At 42.2% G+C, this 7928-nt stretch overlaps 1 pseudogene; it reads right to left on the bottom strand.

The window, feature by feature from the left end:
- Positions 1-3179: 3179 nt before the first annotated feature.
- On the bottom strand, positions 3180-4856 carry LOC102877613 (annotated as a pseudogene).
- Positions 4857-7928: the final 3072 nt, after the last annotated feature.

Raw genomic sequence — 7928 nt, 5'->3', positions numbered from 1 at the left:
ATGCCTAAAGTATGTGAGACCAAGCACAGAGAGGAACTACCAAATACTGATTTCAGTCCTTGGGCATAGTCCTCTCTCAAACAGCATTTATAATATTCTGTTAATTGTTCCTCTGGATATTTTCCTTTTCCTATATCATTACACTTCCTATTGAAGATTTAAAATTTTACTTGGCTTTGCAATCCATACCCCTGATAGTAGCAGCCACGCAATCAAAAGATATGATGCATTTGGCAAATCAACTGTCAAGGACCTCTTTAATGTGCTAAAGAGCATGAATGATCATTTAAAGAGTGAGGTGCACCTGAGCCAGGCTGCCTTATTTTGTTTACATCCTGTGCTTCTGACAGTTGGACAGTGAATAAGGAAGACTGGTGGAGTGAGTAATGCCACTTAGTTCTAGTTTTGGCAGAAAGTGCTGAATATCCTGTCGACTGCCAAAAGAACAAACAGATCTATCTTGGAAGAAGTGCGACCAGAATGCTTCTTAGAGGTAAGGTTAGTGAGACAGTTTCCCTAGAAACTGACATCATACTTGGAAAGGTAGAGGGGCAGAGAAGGAGAAGACGACGTTCAGTGTGATGAATTGACACAGTGACTAACGGTGGACTCATGCATAGCAGAGATTGTGAGAATGGCACAGAATTAGACAGTTTCAATGTGCATAGTGTTGCTATGAATAGGAGACAATTCGTACGTTAGCAAAAACAACAGCACTGGAATTTGAGAGGACACTCTTCAGTTGCTCATTTACTTGCATTTTGATATGAAATTCTGTTTCCTCATTTTGTTGATTGCCATCAAATCGAGCACGACTCGTTACAACCGTTTGAACAAAAGACCTGAAATATAACTATTGTCTTTTCTCCAAATTCATAGTTTCCAGAGGCATGTGGTTTAGAAAGTGGATGCCACTCCTGCTTTCAAAGACAGTCTTAAACTGGGAGCTCCACAAAACACTCTTCACCATGGGCAGCTGTTAGGGCATTTGACCCCCAGTGTCACAAGGTTCAGCATCATAGCAAACCCAGATTACCTCAGTGCAGCCAATTGACAGAAGAGTATTGTACAACTTAGAAGAATGTTCCTCCAAAACATAATAACATGAGGCCTGAGGGCCCAAACGACTTTTAAATACAAGGGCCTTCCACGAGGTCTTGTTGACCCTGAAAAAGAAGCTTAGAAAAAAACCCAAAAACCACCAAACATTCCACACAACCTTCAACCAAAACAAGAGCTCCCAACTTCCAGAGTCCAGACACATCACTCAGTCTCCAAAATGGAGACTATTTCCTTATATCAAATGCGAAATGAGGCATTTTTGTCAAGGTGGATAATATGTTGCTGGAACTACAATATAAGCTTAGTAAAGTCTCTCCATTGCAAAATTGTGTGAGATCGGAGGAGGCCCCAGGGGTTGCCAACCTTAACTTTCTACTACTAGATAGAGAAGCTTTCTACTGCTGCCAAGATGGCACATCTGTAGTGTTCTAACAAGTCCTAATGAGCTTTCTTTCTGGTTCTAGGTTACAGTTTGCGGTGCTACACCTGTTTTTGGAACAAATAGTAAATGCAGCATTACCGTCACTTGTAGACTGGCTTTGAATGCCTGTCTCTATGCCAAAAGTGGTAAGAACTTCCTCCTTTCCTCAATGTAATGGAGTGATAAGAGCAGAAAACTAATTGTATCTCCCTAAGAGCGCTCTGGTGGCCTAGTGGCAAGAAGCTGTTCTGCAACACTGCTATTCTCCTATGCAATTAACTGTCTCTGAAAATCCTCTGGAGGGTACGCTATGAGTTGGTTTTTATTTTGATGATTGATACACAAGAACAGCATTTGTCATTAGGGAGTTCTGGTGGTCTAGTGGTCAGGAGTTGTACTGCTAACCCAAAGGCCCTTGGTTTGAAACCATCAGCTGCTCCGTAAGAGAAAGACAGGCAGTCTCCTCTCATGAAATTAGTGCCTCAGAAATCCTGCTGGAGGGTCACCTATGTGTCATTTCCGACTTGACTACCTCACAACTAACAATTGTCATTAAACTTGTGGTAACACGTAACAGCTATCATTCATTAGCACTAAACTCTCCCCGTGCATGGTTTCCTTAGTGCTTCCCACCTACTTCTTAGTGTGACCTTTAACTCTCATTTGATGATTGAGGAAACTGCAGCTCAGATTAAACAACAGACACAGGTCAAGTAACCAAGCCAAGACTTGAATTTGGCAATCCACCCAGCTGCAAAATTTGTGCTCTTTATGGCTGCATTGTGCCACCTCCCCAACTAGTGAGCGTAGGCTAGACACAAGGGCTGCAGAGCTAGAGAGCAGGAACAAGTGGACAGTTAACATGATGACAGAGGTCTTCTCATCAGTCTCAAATGAACTTATAACTGCGCACTGGATATCCCAGTACCTAGTACGTGTGGAAGGGAGCTCTCCTGGCAGAGTCTGTAAGGATTTGTGCTGTAGACCTAAACGGTGTTCCTCTCTGGCAGTTCCAATCCACCAGTGGCTCTGAGAAGGAAAGGTGTGTAACCTTCTATGATTTACAGCTTCGGAAACACACTGGAGCTTCAACTGTGAGTTGGTTCCAACTGGAAGGCAACGAGGGTTTTCTGAGTACACATAGAGTCTGAAAGGACTTAAACCAAGCTCAAAAGGCAAGTAGGTCTAAGAGAAGGGTGTTTCAGAAGAAACAACAATAGGTACTAAGGCCCATTGACTCTAGACAATTAGGCACTTGTGAGTGGGGTGAGTGTGCAAAGAGTGCCAGTATCCATAAGACCTAACTCTCCTCCATAAATCCTACCTCTCCGTTCCAGAATGGTTAAAATATGGCATCTCCACCTCCATATATCCTATTAAAAGGGAGTTTTGGAAATGGTGGCCAGGGAAAGAAACTAACCACACATCTTTTTTTTTTTTTAAGTACTATTTATTAACAAGGTAGATAACATGTTTATCTATTGTCACGTCAGCCACTTAAGCTAAAGGCAAATAACCGACTAGGTGGGTAAAGGATTTGCTTTATGTGTATAAACTTGAGTGCAATTAGAAAATACTGTAGATTTCAGAATTTAAATAGGTGAAGTGACCTCCTATTTGAACATGGGAACAGAAAATTCCTTTAAAACCACTTGAAGCTTGAATAAAAATGCCATTGCTCTTGTCTTAGATCACTCTAGTTTTCATAATTCAGACAAGATAAGCCTGGTACAGATGCATGATTCAACCTTTGAGTTTGAACATCGACCAGAAGGATGTTGCTACCGATCAAGGGCAGGAGGGAAGCAGCTGTTTCTTACACAGTAGTTATCCCATCAGCCTGCTTCTGCTGCTACCATGGGCTCACTTGTGTTCAAGTCAACACCCACAAGTTGACTGGATTCTGAATGTTCTGCCTGTATTTTGTCTAGTGTTTCCTGAAAGTCAAAACCAGAATTCTGAGCATGAACCTAGGGAATAATGAGCAGTGCATCAGCAAACGCCTGGACACCAAGCTGGGTCCTGCCCTTGACAGTGAGCTTATGCTTCATCAGAGCTTCTGCCATCTCCACTTCCACAGCACCATGTCCTGGGACCATACATCCGTCATCGATGGCGTGTTTTTGGGGTTTTTTTGTTTGTTTGTTTGTTTTTTTTATCGATGGCATTCTTGATAGCCCTCAAGCCGTCTCTGATGGCATCTTTGATCTGAGTGTACGTGTGTTTATTTGGTCCTTTGATCAACAGTGTGGCAGAGGGAGGGTTGTTGCATTTGTCGATGAAGGTGAACTTCTCCTCCCCCAAGGTTTACTCATAGACAAGGCCCAAGTGCCCCAGGCAGTCTGGATTCAGGTCACCTAAAGAACTGAGAGCAACCCCACCACAGGCACGCATCAGTCTCTCTGTATTCCTCCGCTTAGCTCTCTGCGCAGAGCTACTATGCCTTCTTTTGCAAGAGCATCCAAGGAAAAGGGATCAATACCCTTTTGATTAATGACAACAAATCCTTTATTTGAATCACCACAGACTTTCTTTTTCAGGTCTATGATTTTTTTAATTCTATCTTCAATGAATTTTCTTTCTGCTTTTACAAGTTTTTCCTCACTCTTCTGCGCTCTTGTAGAAAAAGCCAGAATTCACTTCTCTTTTTTCATACTCCAGTGACACAGTGCAGGTGAGGATGTGCGCATCTTCTTCTCTCTTCTTCATATCACGATGCCATGCCCCGTGGTCCAAAACAAGCCCTCGAATTAAGCTTGTATCTGTTTCAGATTTATGTTTCATCTCCATGATTTCAACCATGAAAAGGTCAATAGGTTAATCTTGCTTCTTAATGGCCAAAATGGAGTCAACAACAGCCTCTGTTAAGACATCAGCGAGTTCAGCATGAACTTTAGTGTGCAGGGATGTCCTGGCCACATCTATGAGTGTCTCTCTGTCCATCTCTTTGCTTACTTTGATTTGTTCCAAAAGTTGAAGTGCCTTTTCCTTTGCTGCTTCAAATCCTTGTGTTGGTATTCTGGGATACAAACCTTCAGAAATGTAGAGGTCCACCTGTTTGAGCAGCTCACCGATGATCGGAAAGTTGAAAGTAGTCCCGTCACCAGGGATGTCATCCTTGGCTGTCGCTACTTTGGATATCAAGGAGGCTGTCTGGTGTTGAATTTGCATTTCATGAAGCAGCATGTTGCCATCTTTAGTAAGCTTGATGTCTCCAGCACCAGAAACCAGCATCTTCATGGCGCCCTTGGGCCCCAGTTTGGTCCTCAGCACATCTTGGAGGCCCCCGCTGGTGCTGATGTTTACCGTCAGCACCACCTACCTGGGCTCGGGCCACTTCGGCCTTGGGGTTCAGAGTCTTCATGGCTGACATGATGGGCCGGAGAGAAATAGAGGATTATACTACGCGTGCGGAAACCCCAGGCTGGGAATTGTGGACCTAACCACACATCTTGATAGAGTGTGTTTCTGAGATAGATCAGTGTATATATCAGAGCATGCTGTACTAGGTAGAACCTTCAGACATATATTTGAAAGAGACAAAAGTAAAAACATTCCTCAGGGTTGTTTGCAATATTCTGTCTCTACTACAAACCCCTCCCAGGATAGGCATCAGGAATGTGGAAAACGTGATAGGAAGACTCAACAGAAAGCTTGAGAGACCTACGGGCTCAGCAAAACTTGATAGGAGGATCCATTTCCCCACTAACTGAAGATCCTCCAGTAAGTAAGAACACATTAGAATCATGCTGTCCAACCACCCAGAAAGCCGGCAGCTTAGGAAACCCTATGAGGCAGTTCTGTCTGTCACAGAGGGTAACCAAGCTGGCAACTTCCAACAAACCCACTAGGAGTATCTGACGTCTTGTTATCAGTGCCCAGAATGGCACTGAAATGTCAAGTCCTCCATGGGAGGTCCTTTGAGTCTGTACAATAGTTGATTGTCTTGGTTGAAAGACTGTATTAATTCCTTCTTGATGTAGAAAGCTCAGTAAGGCTCTTAGAACACCGGTTATGTGTAAGCACAGACAAATTGGTCCTTGACTTTGATCAGTTATATCTGTTGTTATTTATTAAACTCTTACTACAATTCCTATTTCTAAGTGAGCCAATGAAAGCAGTGTTATGTAAGGAGTACCAGCATGGCAATTAGGACCTCTGGTCTTTGACTTGCACCAACTAGGCCCCTCCACCTTAATTTCTTATTTAGAAATGCTTAGTGGCAGAGATGGAGAGAAAAAGGGAAAAAAGCCTTACTTTTGTCCCCTCAGCTCTCAAGTCTCATTGTTTCTTAATCTTGGATTTTTGAGCTTTTAAAAATCGCTAAAAAAAAAATTAAATAAATAAAATCGCTAGCAGAAATCGTCAGTCGTTCTCTTCCTGCTCGTGAACATTGTTGTTGCTGGATGGCGTTGAGTCAGCTCTGACTCAGAGTGGCCCTGTGTCCAGTAGGACAAAACCCTCTCTCAGCCCTGCAGCAACCTCACAGCTGTTGCTTTGTTAGCAGGTTGTGCAGCCACTGTGTGGGGACAGCATGAACGTTTGTCCCAGAATTCCAGCTTGACATGCCAGCAGCAGATCTTGAGAGACAAATCTTCTGGCATAACATTAAAGCAGCTCAATTCCCCTCCAGCTCTGGTTGATGGCAGCCTGGGAGAGACAGAGGCAGCCACACTGTCATAATCACACACTGAATTCAGAGGCCATCCTCAGTTCCACTCTGGTATAATCTGCTTTTATTTGGCTGCTCCTGATACTGCCTTTGATAAGAAGTTGTTGTTTCCTGTCCAGTCAGAACCAACTTATAGCTGACCCTCCAGTGAGTTCTCAGAGGCAGTAAATCGCATGGGAGGAGATTGCCCATCCTTCTCCTGTAGAGCAACTGGTGGATTCAGACTTCACGCTTCTGGGATGCAGCACAGCTTCTTACCACCAGGCCCCAGAGCCCCCTCAGTGAGAAAATGCCATCCTAAATATGATTGGTAGACATATGAATGCATGTAAATGTTTGAAGTATCGCCAAACACACAGTAAATTCTTTTAATTGCTAATTATAAATAATTGCTCTCATCTCTCCCAAAGTATCAGTCATCCTTATTTAATCTTCTGGTAGTGTAATGCTTTTCAAGTTCCAATATTTAATTACTATTACATAAAGCAACAGCCTTGTGCTAAGTATGTCAGAGATGGTGAGGGCGGCACAGGACAGAGCAGGGTGCAGATCTGTTGTTCAGAAGGTCACTGTGAGTAGCAGTTGATTCAGTGGCACGTAACAACAACAGTAGCACAAATCTCATGACTCTAGCAAGTAGCTCCATAGCTGGGACAATCTTACCTGGTCTCAACGACTTGAGCAAGCTTTATGAAATTAATTTAAAGCCGTTCCTCTAAAGGAATTGAATGGGACAGTTATAAACTTGAAGTTTATAAACTGTTTGTTCTCAGGTTATAAACTTGAAGTTATAAACTATTTGTTCTCAAGCATAAATAAAAGGTTCTCTTGCACATCTAGCTTGCATGCATTTTTTAATTTCTATTTTTTAAAAAATGTCTACTGAATTCCTCTGCCTCATTTTTAGTTGTGTTGTCTTTTTGTTGTTGTCGTTTGTATACGAGTTCTTTATATACTCTAAGTATAAATCTGTAGATACAAGATTTGCAAATATTTTCCTTCATTCTTTGGATTTTTTTTTCACTTTCCTAATAATGTCTTTTCAAGCACAAATATTTTTCATTTTAATGACATCCACTTTTTCTCTTCTTCCTGTGTCATGTTTGTTTTTAAACACAATGGCTTAACACTTCAGCCATGTCAACTATTTCAGGACTCTGCCATTCCTTTTCTATGGAATTTTATTTTATGGAAGTCTATCAATGATTTCTTGAAATACTTTAAAAAAAATTAATGGTCTGGTTTTCAGTTTGTTACTGTTCTTTACAATACTACAGTGACTGTCTTATAAATTACATCACAGGGTAAATTCCTGAGTGAAATTGTTTGGTTTAAAAGGGTGTGAGCTGAAATCTTAGTTTCTCACAACCATTGAGTAGATTCCTGCTCGTGATGGCCCGTCAGTTACCGAGGCTGTAAATTTTAATGCGAGGAGACAGAATCATTTTTTTTTTCTCTGTGAGCTGGCTGTTGGATTCAAACTGACAAACTTTCAGCTAATGTGCCCCTTAGACCACTCTCAAAATATTGCCATCAAGTCAGAGTTGACTCATAACTGCTCCTCCATCAGGCTTCTGAAGCGCTAAATCTTTTTGTTGTTGTTGTTGTCATTTTGGGGTTTTTTTTTTGGAGGGTCTAGGTCTTAAGGGGGGAGATTTCTCATGTTCCTTCCAAGGAGCCACTGGTAGATTTGAACAACTAGATTGAGCACAACTCCCCACCACTCTGCCATCAGAGTTCCCTACCACACCACTATTGTGTGCTGTCAAGTCG

This window comes from Elephantulus edwardii, unplaced genomic scaffold (genome assembly GCF_000299155.1).
Source record: "Elephantulus edwardii isolate Elephantulus edwardi_28Jun2011 unplaced genomic scaffold, EleEdw1.0 scaffold00029, whole genome shotgun sequence".
Lineage (NCBI taxonomy): Eukaryota > Metazoa > Chordata > Mammalia > Macroscelidea > Macroscelididae > Elephantulus > Elephantulus edwardii.
Note: the sequence above shows the minus strand (reverse complement) of the source record. Positions and strands in the feature narration are given on the sequence as shown.